This window comes from Arctopsyche grandis, chromosome 4 (genome assembly GCF_051622035.1).
Source record: "Arctopsyche grandis isolate Sample6627 chromosome 4, ASM5162203v2, whole genome shotgun sequence".
Lineage (NCBI taxonomy): Eukaryota > Metazoa > Arthropoda > Insecta > Trichoptera > Hydropsychidae > Arctopsyche > Arctopsyche grandis.
The window spans coordinates 18,225,255-18,243,933 of record NC_135358.1 but is presented as its reverse complement, the minus strand read 5'-3'; the positions used below and the strand labels follow the sequence as shown (position 1 = coordinate 18,243,933).

Sequence of the window (18,679 nt, the reverse complement as noted above, 5' to 3'; positions counted from 1 at the left end):
GCTGTAGTGCGGCGTAAGGATTTTCGTGGCTTAGGTGACGTGTCAAGCTCTGCGAAAGTTACGCCGAAAGCAAAAGAGACGTCTCCAAATGTATATATTTTGTGATGAATAAGCAAAATCGGAACAATCGGAGACGATTTTTCATTTTGAATCGGAAAACGTGGAAGATGTCATGTCATTTTGCCTATCATTCAAAATGTGTATGACGCTCGACACAATAAAATATTTGCATGTTATTATTATTATTTTTTAACGTATTAGCCACAGTGACATTACAGAGTACTCTAACGCGTCACTGTGGCCAGTCACTCAATCATAACATCATTAAAATAATAAACTTAATCATAATAATAACTACTTGTTATATTTTGATGGAAAAATCATTCACATTTATAATTGATAAAATCAACCACGGGCGTTGCTCGTACTAACGAAAGAGTTACCATGTACATACATACATATGAATATTTTCGAAAACGTCATACTGTGACAACATTGAATCGAGAATATGCGCAAGTAAATTTGCGCCGTATGTCAATTTTGCACTCAGCCAAAACAAGCATACTCGTGTCGGAAACGGACGGTGCTGTATAGCATGAATACAACTAGTCTTTTCCGTACAGTGTTATGCCAGTGTTATGCCGACCTGTTGACGTGCAGTTTTTGGATGATATAAACGGACCTTTATAGGATTATGTTCTAGATCAAGCGCACTCAACCTTTTTTGAGGTTGGGATCTACTTTTCATCTAAATTTTCATGGCGATCGACTTATTATGTATTTGTTGCATTTTTTAGTACTTCGAAAAATATCGTCAAATAAAATAATTTAACTTTTTTATAAATTTGTAATAAACGTCCTTTATTTATCAGTTTTTTTCTATGCATTCCATAAATGTATAAGAATATTTCAATTGTGTGAACGTAGCGTCGTTTTCCAATTCAATCAACTGTAATTCTAAATTTCCCTGAAATTTCATTGGAAAAATCATTGTCATGATTCATTATTATTACATTATTATGATGATCATTATTTTGAAAAACATTATTTTCATTCATATATATTAATGTTCATGTTACAACTGCAAATTTACGAAGTAAAAGACGGCAAAATTCTTGTTAAATTAATCCAATATTTCTGGTTTTAAAAGCCATTCCATGTTTCAAAGATATGTCGCACTATAATCCTTTCTCTCAATTTAAGTTCTTATTTCAGGTTATATATGTATGTAATAGCTCTCGAAACTAAATAAAAACATATCTTGTGCCCTGTATATACATTGTCAATCAGCAAATCTTTGAGATGTGTATCAACTTCTTCCAAAAGAATTAAAAATTTTCTTTTCCGGAGAGCTTTATAATAATATAATATACAATAATTACATCTAATAGAATTTATTATTTTATCTCAAAATATGAGAATCATTATTATTTTCAAAATCCACAATCGTAATTGAGATCGACCAAATATTGCACGGTGATAGAACGGTCAATCGGTTCAAAAAAATCTATAATATTTTTTATAAGAAGTCATTATTTCAAAAAATATTATAATTACTTTTAAAGCGATTTTTTCCAGTGGATCTCATTCGCACTTTGATCAAAACATAATGGGAAAATTATCTTGCTAAAGTTGAGATATTTGAAATATGTAAATGTGAAAGACAAGTTTTTATTAAATTAATAATATTAACTACTTAATTTACTATTTAAATTATATTCATATGAGAAGATTTTCTATAGTAAACAGAAGTACATACATATTCATTCCTAATTTTAGATTGATTGGTCGATTAGGGTGTACTATGTATATTTATCAATGTAATGGCAGCGAATGAAAATGATGCATCGTTTATTTTAGTAATTTTATCAAAATGGATCAGTGGAAAATGCGCTATGTACATACATATTATATATATATATATATATATATATATATATATATATATATATATATATATATATATATATATATATATATACGTTTATAATTCGTAGCCGCTTTTCATTTCCGAGTCAATAATTCTAAACGTATAATTTGTATCTTCAATCACTTTGATTTGAAAATTTTATTGCTATCTTATTTTTGTTTTTCGATCGTTTCATCGTTTATTCGAAACCGCTTTTCGTTAAGTATTTACGAGACGCGCTCTTGTTGACGATTTTGCGTTTTGACTGGAACGTTTCCAAGGCGTCCTTTGAATCTTTGTAATTCCACGGTTTTGCTACCCTTCGGGCAAAAACAACCCCATCCTCTAAGACCACCCCGCACTCTAAACCCCTCCTTCCCTCGGGTGAAAGTTCTCCCGTCTCGGCGCTTTTTACTCCACGACGCGATGATTCGTCTCAACAATTGTAATAAGTATTCGGGAAATCGTCTTAAAAACTCACAGTTACAAAACAAAAATACCTGCATTTTACCACCAGTACATTTGTTTCAACACCTCGAACGAGAAAAGCCTCCCCTAAGCCGTCTTAGAAAGAGTTGTCTCAAAAATACCTATTTTCTATACAACCGTGTAAAGTATGAAAAAAAAATGTTGATTTTTGTTACATTTAAACATTTAAATCACAAATATATTTTTGGAAATTTACTTACGAGACATTGTAGTGAAACCTTTGTATTGAAAAAATATGCTCAAAAACAATGCACCTAAAAATGTGTTGGGAAAAATGGTTTCAGCCCAAATCGTATTGCGCTTGTCTACGTGCAACACGCGCAGCATCAATCTTTATCGATATAAAATCCGATGTCGGGTAAAAATAAAAATAAAAAATACATACTTCTTTTTGGATGTGTCGTAAAACTTGACGAAATAGCGTCTCCGTTTGTTTGGCGAGGAAATCTGTTCTCGGCACGCTCTCATTGTTATTCGGTCGACACGTGCGCGGTTAGTCCCCGTTAACGGGACAATTTGTCAAACGAGAGACGTATAAATATTCACGTGGTACGACGTTTTGACTAGCGATAATTTGTCAAGCAAATATCGACCCTAAACCCATCCTCATACGCTGCAAGTATTAACATTCGTGGAATGTCGAACGTTCCGCTTACGAACTTTGTCGCTTGCTGATTGGAGAGGACCACGCTCTGATTCGATTTGAATCCCCCTAAAATCAGCAATTACAAAATGTAATCCGACGAAAGAATGGAACTTTCAACACCCCCTGGCATTTCTGAGAAACTTTCTTTGAAAGGGCGTACAAGCTGATACATTCGGGCTTCGCGGGAGAATAATGGATTCGCTATTTGTCGCTGAATCAATTCATTCATTGATTCAAACACTTCACATAATGAAAAGCTTGTTTGCAGTCACAAATGTATTCGAAAGCTATTAATCAAAGAAATTAAATAATTAACTGTATTGTTTTAGTATCTAATATATAATTTCAGACTTTGCATATATGTAACCTTGGTTGGTTGGTTCGTAAACAATACATTCGATTTATTTTTTTTTCGATTCATAGGTGCTGATTCGATTTTTTTCGATTCAAATCATTCGAAGTTCCCGGGGGCGAAGGCACCGGGGGCGCAGGCGCCGGATTCTGGTATATGTACATATAATTTCGAAAGAGACTTAATATATATGTTTGTTTGTTCGTGACAGTCAATTTAATAAAAAAAAAAAACAAATGAGTATTCAAATAAATTTATATAAAATAAAACTATTCAAATAAATTTAATAAAATGTTAACGATTAGATTAGTCATGTTAAAGCGGTTTATATTACAAATACTGAGCGAAGCCGGGTATAACCACTTGTTTACCTATATATACAAAAATTGGTATTCTGTCAAAACGGTCGGTACATAAGCGCCCCAGCAAAAAGCGCTCGGTGGGAAAAACCACGCCAGAATCTATGAAAAAATTAAAATCAATTTTGATTTCGACTTCGATTTTATTAATATATCTGAAGCATAATCCATTAGTGAGTTCCAACTTTCAACGTTAACTTAAGCAACGCATCACGAAGCATGCTCTTGTATCCTATAAGCTGCGTGACAGAAAAATAAAAATTTCCACCGCACGCCACTGATACATATAATACATACATACAATCACACATTTATCAAAACCTTATTTGTTTTTATTTTTGAAACTTCTAGATTAAAATGTTAAGTATTTATGTATGTAGAAATATAATACATATGTACATAAATACACTAAATCTTATAATATGGACAATCCTATACATTTTATAGCCACATATGTACCACATCGACGCGTACCACGCGGTCGAAGTTTGGTGGTACGCGAAAAAAAATCAGTAATGGCGGACATGCAGGAATGAATGATTTACAATCATAAAAATTTAAATATTTTTTATATTTTTATTTATTAATTATACCTGGGGGAGGCGGCAAAGCCTATATCTAATATATAATTTCGAAAGAGACTTTGTAAGTTTGTATCTTTGTTTGGGAACTTCGAAAACAAAATAAAATTTCCATGTCGAAAATTCAATTGGTTGAATATTATATTTTTTTCGTTTCAAATAAATTTAATAAAAAAACAAATGAATATTTGCTATTAGATTCGCCATGTTTAAGCAGTTTATATTACAAATTCTGCGCGGAGCCGGGTAAAACAACTAGTAATTAATAAACATTATCTTAATTAGTCATCGTTGACGTCAATATGTACAGTCGATGATCGAAAATTTGGCAATCGATCCGTTTTCCTCAGATCCGGCATGGATTTTGGAGTGCATTTTTAAATTTACCGCGTTCACGCTCCAATAAATAAATAACTTGAATTTGACACTTGAGAACAGTTCGACAATAATCTTCAATGTTGCAGATGAAATTAAAAGTACATATGATTAGAAAATTAGATTTTTGTAATTTATGTATCGAAAATGATCAAACTGAAGTATTTGAAAATTTACATAATTTCTTATCTGAAAACAAGCGTCGTATGTCTCGGAATATACGTGAAAAAATAATTGAATATTTAATAGGGCTGAAATCGTCTTTTACGCAGTGCTTCCCAAACCTTAAGAAGCACACAATTTGATTTCAAACCCCTTTGATAATGAACATTTTCGGACAGCTACCAAGGAAAAGGAGAACTTGATTGAACTTTCAAAGTATAGCATTTAAAAACTTAATTCGAAATAAATAAGGTTATTAATTTTTGGCTAGGTATTAGTGAAGAATATGAACAGCTTTATGACATAGCGCCTAAATTTCTGTCGCCGTTTACTAGCACTGAACTGGTTAAGAGAGCTTTCTCTTCATATATTTCAATGAGACAAATATAGAAATTGATTGAATCCAGCTCCAAACTTAAGGGTAAATCTCGCATCATTTGAACCAAATTTAAAAAAAAACTAAGTACAAGGATCTCATTAAATTTATTTTGTAAGGAGATTTAATGAAAAGAAAACATACTATATGTACTTTGTAATTTTGAGTTTTTATTAAAACAGTCAATAATATATTTAGTATCAATAATAGAAGTATGATAAGATAGTGGATAAATATATTAAACTTTGAGCATATTATATTATATTATCTACTACCAAGTGGTACGTGAGTCAAAAAAGGTTGGGAAACGCTGATATATATATATATATATATATATATATATATATATATATATATATATATATATATATATATATATATATATTTATATATATATATATATAAAAAAAGTCAAAAGTCATTTCTACTATATATATTTTGTAGATGAAATCGAATTACATACCTATATATTATATTCATTTGCTAACTGAATTTGATAGGTTTCAAATTATAAATTGATTGAATAAATAAAAATGATTGAATAAATTCAATAAATTGATTGAATAAATTCAAATTATAAATGTATTATCAACAAAAAAAAAATAATAATAATCTCAAATAGTCAACATTGAGACCCTTGAAACGTAGAAACTTTATTGAACTTCTCAAGCATAAGAATAAAGCTCTTACGAAATGATGAAAACAATAAAGTTTCCGATCGAAAGCTCCCTCTGCGACGACGCTTTCAATCAAACCTTTCGATATGCATAAAACGTCAAACTTTTTTCGATACTCTCACATAAGTAGGGAAATATATTCGTATTATATAAAGAGTAGATATATTTGAATATTTACGTACTGCGTATTTGTGCACGTACATACATACATATGTAGATATATAGGACAAGTATTCGCGTCGTTGTCATGTGTGCGGTTTTTCGCGAGAAAATTGGATATTCCTGTTGTGTCGGTGTGAATTTTGCGGGAAATCGCAAGTTATGCCTTATAATAAACCTACCAGAATTCGGGGATTCGTGTCGTTCTCGTTCGACACGAATCTGCGCGATAGTGATAATTGAAAAGGCGTGTTGGGGTTGGCGCGAGTGGCACATAAATCACTTACGCGCGCCGAAAGGGTTAAAACATTTCGCGGCTGTGTCGCGGTCGATTAGTTTGATCGACGCCGAACACCTCTCAAAACGTATTATACTGTGTACTGCTGTAATTATAAATTTTGGGTCTTCCAAGAATCGTTTCCGCCTTCCTCAAATTTCTTGTGTCACAAGCTGTTTTCACACATTCGAAGATGTACACAATTTAGTGATTTTGACATTCTCCAGACAAAAGTTAAGTATGTAATTTGCTTGCCTTCGTTCATTAAGTGTATCATTATTTGGGAATTAAATTTTAAGTCAATTATTTATTGAGCCGTTATATTTGAAAATGGCAACCACTTTTGCGAGAAATATTTCGCAAAACATTAAATAAAATGTTTTGCGTCTAACAATATTTAAAAATACTGGTGGCCTGTAATACGTTTATCCTATGCTTTTCCGAGATTCTGAACATATCGAATTAAAATAAGTGATAGGAATTTGTGAATTACGACAAACAGAAATAGTGTTTTTGGAACTGAAATTGGACTTCCGCCACGTTTAAATATAACAGCTTAATTAATTTTGGCATTTAAATTAAATAGTGACTAACTACACACTAGGCCGGAGCGAAAAATGCGAATTTTATAAAAAAAAGTACATATCAAAAATATCTATATTTTTTAATACATATGTAGGTACTTTTTTTTCGAGAAAATATGGGGAGAAGCGTAGAAAAATATTAAGCGCAAAAGGGGGCCATGATCCAAAATGGTTGAAAACGCTGGCCTACAATATAATCACTGGTCTTTCCCAGTAATTATTTCCCAGGGTTGACTATGGGTTGAAGAGACTTGACTATTGTCAATTACTATTGTCCTACAAAGTTAGAGAGCAAAAAAACGCGCTTCCATTCGTCTCTGTTTTGACACAACTGTGTGAGTATGAAATCAAGAAAATGTGTGGGATTAGATGCATTAGAGTTGTCAAAACAGAGACGAATGGAAGCGCGTTGTATATTTGGATGAAGCAACACATGATAGTGAACGGTTGTAAATGATGATGATGATTATTAAGGAACCGGTCGGTTTTTATTTGGACAAAAAATGAGTTCACTATTGTCAATTTCTATTGTCAACCTCTTTTTTGCGTTTTGCGTTTAATATTTTTCTGTGCTTCCCCTCATATTTTTTCGAAAAAAAAGTACATATTAAAAGTATAATATTTTTGATATGCACATACTTTTTTATAATTACATATTCGAACATGTACGTAATATATTTTTTTAAACATAAGTAATAAATTGATAGATAATTTTATATAGTGTGATCTTTGTGCCTGGTGTAAACTAGCGAGTTTATTTATATCTGGCTCAAATATTTTTAAATGCTACGGAGATCGCCTCTTTTTATTACATACCTCCTTTACGTTTCACTTACGATTACAATTCAGGAAAAAATTTGCCTCTCATCCGAACGTTTTCATACTTTGCCATATTGCTCATTTTGGTCATCAATATAAGTAAATGGATCCTCCGCCATTACGATGGTACAAAAATATCGTGTAAGACGCGTTTGAAATTTGAATTTCTGAAAAATGACTGACGTTTATCCAGGTTTTAGTTTTAAACATACATAGCGGTAGTAAAATAAAATTATTGGTATTTTTATTCAAAATAATAATTATTACAACATCAAGACGGTTACGAGCTTTTGAGAGGAGATGCATAACTAGACTATGTAAATGCAGTGAAATTCAAACTTGCCTTCTCCAAAATTGTGGAAATATACTCGTTATTTCAGTGCTGATGCAAAAATTATATTTATTTAGTTTAAATCTTACTTTTGCATCCATTAAACTTTGCAGATCTATCTGAATTTCTTGCAATTTGATATCAATATCAATGAGAAACGCAATAAACTAATAATTAGGCAAAAAACTGACCGTTTCGTCTCGATCGTCTCGTTCTCCAACGAAAGGCTATATGTACATATGTATATGTATATATTCTTTGGGGAAGTAGCGGCCTTATTTTGAAGATCGGCTTCATTGACTTTTAAAGCAGATTTTGACCAAATATAACTGACCAAAAGCATTTTAAGTTACCAATAAATTAAAAACGAGACTAAAAACACTAACTCTGGAAGGAAGAATTTAATTTAATTAAGTTAAATATTGTACTTACTACATTTATATGTATGTATAAAATCTACATACATATTTTCAGTTCAAATAAAAGTTAAAATAGGTAACCTATAAATGATTCTAATTAATTGATGTTTTATGGATAGCCTTAGGTAACAAGTTTCACTCTGATAATTAATAATAATCTGAATTGATATCAAATATATTAGTTATATAAATTGAATGGTCGAAAAATCACCAAACCAGTTAAACGATATTTAAGCTTGAATCAATGAATATATGTATGTACAAATATAGATTGATTGTTGAATATGCGAGTTCAATCAGGAACTGCTAGGTACATACACGTATACATTTATGTAAGTCTAGGTAACTTGTGTTCGTTGTCAGCTCAATTAAACTATCGTGGCGATATTAGCTCGGTTGGGTTTCCGGTATCGACGGACGGATATCTGCCAATTGACGAGCAAATTCAACATTTCGTGTTGTCCATTCAAATATTGGTGATAGCCGTTCATGGAAATCTGAAATCTCGAGTGGTTGGCATCGACGATGGAGACTGGCTTCATTCGCATTCAAGACGAATGCATACGTTAATTGATTAGTCGAACTCAACTCCAACCGTTATGATGAAAATAGTAGTTGAGGCACAATAGAAGAACTTTGCGAAATCCATAATAAGCCTCATTCTATCAATGGAATAATTCGATCATTCGTGTTCCGTTTCTACCTTTTGTTTGAAAGCCACTACATATAAAATTGAGTACTTTTCGATAAAATAAAATGCGGTGATCGAAGTATTTTACGTTTTAAACTGTGAGCTTCCGTGGCAACGAAGTGTGTGCTGTTTCTTTCTAACATGCTTGGATGTTTACTAACTTTGTACTTTTTTTATTGGCTGACTTTTTACTTTTTACCGGATTTTTGTTTATTTTGTCATTATTTACTGGCGATGAAAATTCTGTATTCCAGGAGCGATTGAAAAATTGGACCAACAAATTGAACAGAATTTCAAAAGATAGTTGTGGCCTGTGATAGACCAAGATATACAGTTATTCAGATATACATATGTACATACAGTTGCAATTAAATTATCGGAAAACTTCTGTATTTGTCAGCTAAATATATACGTGGCACTGGCGAATTATTTGTATGTATAGGCGTTCGGTTGAAGACAAAACATAAATAAATTTACTCGTCTCTTAAAGCATTTATGGAATTTTCAGTAAGGAAATTTTGATTTGTGTCTATCAAACATCATTTTGAACTATTTTTTTTACTTTATCTATGTACATACAATAGATGAAATTTTGTGATCATGCGAAAATTCGAACTCGAGATTTTGACTGATTTCAACTCAGAATCGATCACTGATCACGTTTTAATGATCTAGTTTACATATGTATTTACAAATATTTCATCGATTTAACCTACCTAAAGAACAATCTACTGCGTCGTTATAGGAATCATCACCAGGGCCGCCGAGAAGGGGGGGGGGGAAGCTGGGGTTAAAATTGCAGGGCCCGGACTACTTGTGGGGCTCCGTGTTGAGACGTTGGACTGATCGATATTGATATTTTATGTATATTATTCTACAAAAAATTCATATATGTATTTCTTTAATGCTAAATGTTTATTATTTTTCGATCCGCGCATTATTTGTGTCCATGTGAAATCGTACCTGTTATATCATCATACTTTCTTATTCGATTATTTCAAAAAATAGCATTTAACATATAGGTATTTTTCTAATAGTTCTGATAGATTTTTCGCATATTTAAAAATATATCAATAAGATTTTTTTTTGATTTGTCATAGATATGTTTTTGATTTGTAGAATTATTTTTCCAGGGCCCGGGATTCCGCTTGGCGGTCCTGATTATGACACCACTTTCTACATCTATTTACATGTTTTGAAGATATTTTCAATTTATAGATTTCATATAATATATTTGTCTTGGTAATGTGACTTTTTGCAGATCTCATTTGACGTAACATTCATACGCTCATCGTTCAAAGTTCATCATACCCATTTGTTACTCTGTATCTTATTTTATTTCCTCCGTACATTCACACTTTAGAAATAATAATATAACTATGCATATAAACATAAGTTAATTAAATTGATTAATACAAATGGAATCCAGAAACCTGTTTCATACTCAAGTATTTCTTGGAACGTTGCAATTTATTATGAATGGCACATATTTACAATGAAAGCATCATTTTCAAAATTGAATTCAATCTAATAGAGCTCGAAAGCTGTTTACCGATCGACTAATGTTTGTTTTATCCGAGACGTTTCACAAATAATAATTGAAACGATAGCTTTGATGCGACTCGTAAAGACCAGTGCGACAGTCGAGTGGAGGTCTCCAGAGGAGGGTCGTCGACGTTCAGAGGGTTTTCATAGCCCTCCTAGTCGAAGACAAATAACAACTTGACCCTTCAATTAATTTAATAACTTCGATCGGTGCGCGAGTGCGCACAGCCAGTCCCAGATGGGTCGCTGATTACGGGTCTAACTCGCGACGCAAACATACCCAAAACTCGATGACTGAATTTTAACTCGATAACATACTTCGATTCGTAAACAGACCGCGTATTTATTAACGCGAATACGCAAAACTTGGCTCACGAGATTCGCGGGAGCGCCATGTATGCAAATTATTGCGCTGTCGCTATGTGCGCCACATATTAAATTTAACCGAAGTGTATCAAACTAACAGACCAATGGCGTTATTTCATCAGCATACAACTTTTTTGAGTGCGCGTATAAAATATATGTACAATCTGAAATATTTGTCAAAAACAGCGAGTGTCTGAAGCACGTCCCTAGACTAGAATGACGTCCCCTAGACTAAGCAAAGTTTAAAATCTACTCCCTCTAAAAATATGATATGAACTTTTTCTTTATTAAAATAAAATATACATAGATAGATATTTTAAATAACACTTTAACATCGTAAATTTATTCCGAATATCTACATATTTTTTTGATGTTTTAATGTAATTAATACGTGTGTGTTCTGTATGAAGACTGGTTGATAACACTGAGCAACAAAAAAAAAAAAAAATTCGGATGTGACCAATCCATGACTTTATCTATGTATTTGAGGAATATAAGAATGTCAAAAAACAAAATTCAATATTGAAGCGCACAGACACATTCACAGATACTGGCAGCATTGTGAAATACTAATAGCTCTGACAGAATTTTCGATACAAATTGAGCACAAATGTATGGAAACTTGCACAAGACAAAAGTTCTACTTCCGGTTGTCGGATTTTGTTCAAATAAAATCAGTATTATACACAATAAATATCTAGAAGATTAAAATAAGTTAAAAGGTCAAAATAAAATAATGAAATATTGTTTAAAAAAATACTTCCGGTTTACGATTTCTGACCAAAACCTTATCAGATCTAAGTGAGTACATAAAAAATAAAAATATACATTTTCAGCTTGATACGTTCAGGGGTGTGGACAGTATCGTGGTCACCACATGTTTTACCTTTCTAAGAGGAAAGTAATATTCCCACTTATTCCCAAAATATTCCCACTTCTGGTTTATAAAATTTAATGATGTTTTTTTTTTATTTTTATCTCATTGATACAATAATAATACTTGAACTTTTTTGTGAAGAGCACGCGTCTTTAAAATGTCGAAAAAAATAGTGGAAGAAAAATCGAACAAGAGTAAACTGTCACTTCCGGTTGACGGATGCTTACCAAATTTTATAAATAACTTGGTATTAAGCTTAAATTTCTAGATATGAAATTTCAGTTCAATAAACCAAAAGGTTTTTTAGAAAAACATAAAAAAACTCGATTCTCTAGAGTAAAAGTACTATGTACTGGTTCAGATAAAAATATTTAAAAAATATTAGGTTATAAAATTTATAATTTATGTTTCAGTTTGTATAATTTCAGTTTGTATAATTAAAATTTCAGTTTGATTTAGTTAGCTGCTTGGGAGATAATTTAAAAAGGGGACGCCTATGTATGTACGTATAAGGGAGGTACCATTTCCGGTCAATTTAAAAATTTGAAAAAAATTTACTAAAAATATTTGGTAACTAACGATTTTTAAATTAATATTTTTAAAATAAACAAAATTGGACTGGTTTTCAAAAATTGACATTAAAAACTCTATTAAAAAATGTGGGGAGTGTTTTTTCTGTCAACATATCCGAAAAGAGACATGACATGACAGTCGTAGGAATGAATTATGCATTATTTCGAGAAACTTTCAAGCTTTTATGACATTATTTTTTGGTTATTAAAAGCTTTGTTATAAGTAAAAAAATCTTCTTTATATTGCAAAGAGTATATGAATTAGCGTTTGTTATCATACTTTGACCTGAGAATTCAGGTCAATTTTAGCCGAAGAATATATAAATAAGTAGGTGGGTGTAGCGGTAAGTGAAAATTCGTGTGTCTCCACTTTTCGCTCAGTTGGTGAACACTTTGAGAGACGAAAACTCAAAGTGGAGCTTTCCGAGACTTTGGAGGCTCAGAGTTGACCCAGTAATTATCATCGGTAACGAGCCGGTTAACGTATCAGTTAAAAGTTTGTGGAGTTAATTTTTGCTTATCGCGGATCTGAGGCGAAGTTCTTTGTGCTCGGCGAATAATGGCCGAGGCAGAATTTCGACAATATAAAGTCGAGTTTAAAACATAATAAGGGCCGGTTTACAACCAGCTCGCGCTAGGACAACGTAGCGATAAGGACGACTCGACCGGAACTGTTCCGAAACGGTCGCGAATAAAAAGGAAAGTGTTAACTTTGCGAAATTATCGCATTCGGGGTTTCTGTTGCCCAAAAACGTTGACGGTGGTTTCCCATTCCATTCGCAATAGGTATCTAATCGGCTTGCCATTAAATTGCACTTCTCAAAACGTGGAAATAAATTAATGGACGAAATCTGTTTCGCCGCCGCATTTCGTTTGATTGGATCGCTATTTGTGGACCGTATTGTGTTTCGGACTCGGCGTTCAATATTAAATAGACATTGAATATTCGAGAAGATCGTATGGTTGTGTAAATTGTAATTAATAATTTATTACATTATCTATTTGTGAAGTTGTGTTTATATAAATAGACGATATGTGCGCCAATTAAGGTAAATAAATAAGCACTGGAACTAGGCACACGATAATTGTAAATATAGATATAATACATATGAATAGTGTTAAAAAGTAAATAAAGGATACACACAAAATATTAAATTGAAATTGGACCTAAATATGTATTCTTTTAATGTGTAGTTGTTAATTTTTGTAAGTTAATGGCAGACACACAGAGACAAACATTTTGTTGTTGTTTTATTTTTTAGATAATTTTGAACACGTAAAAAATGCTAGTACGCCCAATCTATGCTGTCACGATCCAGGGCAAAAATAACCCCTGGAGTGTTTTCGTCGATATTTTATCGCTGTATTGATAGTCATTGATAACGGTGATTCCCATATTTGAAGAAATGTAAGAATAACTTATCGATATAATAGTATAGTACGAATTAAAAATTATATGAAGATACGCCCATTACAGCTGGAAACCACGAGTACGTCTATGCCATACAATGCAGTGTGTTCTAATCATTATTTATTTATTTATATAGGTAATACGAGTATATTCAAGGTTTGGCTGGCAACAAAGCCAGGGATAGAACCCGTGACCACACAATTGAAAGCATTACAAGCTGACCATTGATCCATGTTGCTGGTTAGCTGATGATTGATGATTCCGCGTGTGGTTCATTTGTCACAAGACATAATCTAAATTAGTTAGATCACAAATAATCGATTCACCCAAACTATCAAAATTATGCCAATTTGTGTAGTTCCACCTTAGATTTTCAATTTAATATTTCTACATGCATCATGTGTAGGCAGATTAACATTCACTTTGGGAAAAGTTACTATAAATGTGCAACTTTATATGTAAATTTATAAATTAAGTCAGCAGTATGGTTCGGTGGTTACGTTAATTCTAACCACCGAGAGGTTTTCAGCTTCAAGCCCTGGGTTGACCTCAATTGAAAATAATGTATTCGGAAGTATTTCTGTAGTGCTGCTGGTCAGACTTTATATAGTGACTCCATACAGATATTTGTGACTCCAAGTCTATCGTTTTCTATCAGAGTTTGGCAATTTATCCGTTTTCATTGTTGGAACGGTTCCTCGTGACCAACATTTGAATATGTTTTCAAATTTAAAATCTATAAATTTATATATGTAAAAGTTGAATATTAAAATAAAAAATAAAATATTGCATGTATGTACATATGTGTGTATTTGCATGTGTATAAATTAAAAATAGCAATTAATGAATTAAATTATGTAGTTTGAGTGTCGTTTCGTTACGTATGTACAATTTACTTGATGCCTCTGTGTATTCATTTTGCAACGATTGACAGTTTGGAACGGTGCAATCTAGTAGCTAGGAAATGAAGATGATTGCTAGCTAACAATGCTAGTGCATTGTCATCAATTGCATCTCTGATCTCGATTTGAACGAGTTACACCGGTAATACACGTGAAAACTGTTAAGTGAAGTTCGAATACTATGAAATGTTCAAAGCGTTTGCAACGCAAGCTTTGACTTCCCGGGTAAGTTTCGATTTAAACTTCAAAGCGCAGCAAAGTCTTGTCCAATGCACGATTTAGACCAGGGACTGTAAAACTTTTAGCAAAAAACTAAAATATTATTTACAAAGGGCGTTATAAATTATTTTATATTTTTAACAAAATAAATCAACATATTTATCTAACAATTCATTATGCTTATTTGTTTTGAAAAGTTCGTTGTGACATATAATTATTTGCGAATTGGTTTTACATATAAGATAATAGAAGACAATTCAGGAATGGTATTTCATCTTCATCAATTTTCACTAACGCATCGGCCTTCACATATGTATGAATTATATATATATCGTTCAATATCCATGCTATTTATTTATTTAATAGGAAAATTTACAGTTTTTTCTTTTCAATTTTACAAAATTGTTAACAAAAAATAACAATTATACTAAAAAAAAAGCCATTATAGAATATTCACAAATAGGTGAAAGAAAAAGAAAAATTTAAACATTAAGAAGCAAGAAATAAATATAACAATAAAGTAAGATAATTACAAAAAGCAAAAAATCAAAATGACAATACATTAAAAATAATAAGAAATAAAATTATAAAAATAATACTATAATAAAAAATAAATAAAAAAATATGAAAAATAAAATAAAATAAAAATAGAATCGCAGTTATCAATTACAATAATGTTAATTATCAAAAAACAAATGCGAAGCAATTATTCTAGCTTGGTTCGAATTAATAAATAATAATATGTATGTATGTATGTATATATTAATATTTGGTCAATTGATTGTTTTCCACGTCAAACTAGAGTGAAAATCATTCTGCACTTTCAAATACAAATCCTGTCAGAGGGCTTCCATTGAAGTGTCCAACTATTTCGTTATACATATTTTGAAGCTGTCGAAACTGATCAAGAGCATTCGGATGTTAACAGAAACACTAGTGTATCTGTAATGGTTCAACAACGAAATGTCCCGACAAAATGTATACGCGACATAATGTCTACGGCAAAAATGATAATGTGATATAATGTCTAGAGACAAAATGATAACGGGACATAATGTGACATTCATATGTTCAAAAATGAATTTTTTAACGACAAAAACGTACAAGAATTCAATAAAATAGGTGATGACGAAGATCTATGTATACACGTCTTTTGACATATTAATAAATAAATATTAGATAAGCCAGTCTAATCAAAATTTAATAGTAAATAACAAAATTTATCATAAAAACTTTTGAATTCTTCGTACTAATAAGAAAACAATGATTTTTTTCACTTTTTTATTGTCAAAATTTTAATGGGGGTGTTTTTCTTTCTTATTTTGAGTACACTGAATTAAAAGTATCGGTCGTTATAACTATTTTTTACGGTGTCAATTGTGAATGCTTTTCACAATCAACAGAATTACATAACATTAGTGTATGTTCAATGCACGTTCGATTCATCATCAAGGACTTAGTTTTTTTTAATACGTTATTAAAAGTACCACACGTAAATAAGAAAACGAGTAAACTAACTTTAAATTTTAATATTATACTCTCAAATACACGTGCTATTCGAATTATCAAAAAAAAAAATAATATCCACGTTTTTGAACATATTAAAAAAAAACGTTTATGAACATATGAATGTCATATTATGTCCCGTTATCATTTAGTCCGTAGACATTATGTCGCGTTATCATTTTGATTTCGCCAAAAAGCTATTGTTTTTCATTTACAATACTTATTTTAGTAAAATAAGTTTTTATTTAAAAATCATCGCATCCTGAAGTGACATACGTGTTTTAAGTTTGCTACCACTGTTTTAGACTAAAATAAAATTACAAGACAAGGTACAAAATCCTATAGACGTCTTCGACAATTCAAACTATATTCTGTATTTGAATACTAAGTATGATGCTTTTCTTTTCATAATATTCATAGTTACGTAAAGTGCCTACCCCATAAAACTGGTTCAGCTTCGGACTTCGGGATAAAACCTGTTCTGGACGAGCTAAAAACCTGTTTGTGCCCTCCTACATAAGACTCTATATTTTCGAATGTGTACGCAAGTACATATTTTATTGCATCCCCGTACTCCATTTATTAGTAACTAGTGGTTTTACCCGGCTTCCTTCGGTATTTTAAATATAAACAGCTTAAACGTGGTTAGTATAATAGTAAACATTCATTCGTTTTTTTATTAAATTTATTTGAATTGAAAAAAAATAATATTCAACGATATCGATATCGTCATAGAAACTGATTTGTTTTCGATGCTCCCACCAAATCTTATATACATACATACTTACATATAGGTACAAAGTCTCTTTCGAAAATATTTATTAGATTTTCTCACAATTGAACCCAACCTGCAAAATTAATTCGCGTAATATTCATATGTAGATATGCATTGGTCTTATGTAGAATTTGAATATATATTTTTATTTTTGATGGCATTGTCAGTATACCATTCATCTGATACCTTCCCTTCGACTCATTTACATAGGCAAGACTTGGTTACGTGGTACAGACTTGTACATATTTATATTCCGAACTGGAATTTATGCAATTCGATGCTTCGAAACGTGGACTATTTGTATGCAAATACAAACATATCCTAGGTGTATGATTAGATCATTGAAGTTCGTTGCATCTTGGTATCATAGACAGGCGGGAAATTATCTTCACTCGCGTCGAAAGCTTCTAAAATCCACCAATTATTTGTAGGCGCCATTCTCCCGGGAAAATGGACGCGAATTTAATAATTTGCATAATTTCGGATAGGAAAAGTTGGAGGTGAGGGGCTCGGGGGCGGATTCCCGGCCGTGACAGACGGACGAGCGCGGCGTTTTAAAGGAATCCTCGGATGAATAATATTAAAGCAACTTTGACATCGACGGCGGAATACTTTTTGCCGCTTGATGTGGAAATTTGAAATTTAAATGGGCCCCCGAGTGGAATGATGAATACATCAGCTCGCAGAAGAGCAGGCCAAGGGGGTGGTCGGGGGTGTGGGGGTGGTGGTTGTACCCCACTAATAGCCAGGCGAAACCCCCGGACAAAGGGGGAGAACACCTTCGAAAGATCCACACTAATGCGCATGCATTATCTGAAAACTGTGGATGCGGACTGGCGTTGATTGCCCAAGTGCTCGGCAAACAAACCAATTCTGGAGTATTCTGGAACTGAGTCTCTCCTTATATTATTTCAGAGCCAAGTTTTACTGCACACTTTTGCTAGACGATTGCTCAGAAAATATTCAATTTCATTCCAACGGTTGCAGGACGTCGTAGTGCTACCCAACCTTGTTTTCGTTCGAGCTTAATTTACATACTTTGGATGTTTGTGCAATAGATGCAGTCCAGGATATACATAAGCTATACATAATTATTATCAAAAACAATGTTTTTTTTATCACACTTCCTTTCTTTCTTGTTCTGTGCAATACTCGTCCTTTTGACTTTACTTCCATTTTCCCCACTTTATTCACCGCGTTTTTAGCCTACTTTGCAACTTTCTATACGTTAAATATTATTCGAGTACTCGTTTTGTAAGTTTTCAGTCGGAATTTAAACATACATGTCTCACTCATTACC

The 18,679-nt window shown here is 32.1% G+C and overlaps 1 protein-coding gene across 1 annotated transcript in view; it reads left to right on the top strand.

The window, feature by feature from the left end:
* Positions 1-4,634: 4,634 nt before the first annotated feature.
* The window catches only part of LOC143911007 (uncharacterized), a 901,246-nt gene continuing 887,201 nt past the window's right edge, over positions 4,635-18,679 (top strand). The window contains exon 1 of the mRNA XM_077429709.1: positions 4,635-4,919. The gene's annotated coding sequence lies outside the window, so the exon portion shown is untranslated. The remainder of the gene's footprint in view (positions 4,920-18,679) is intronic.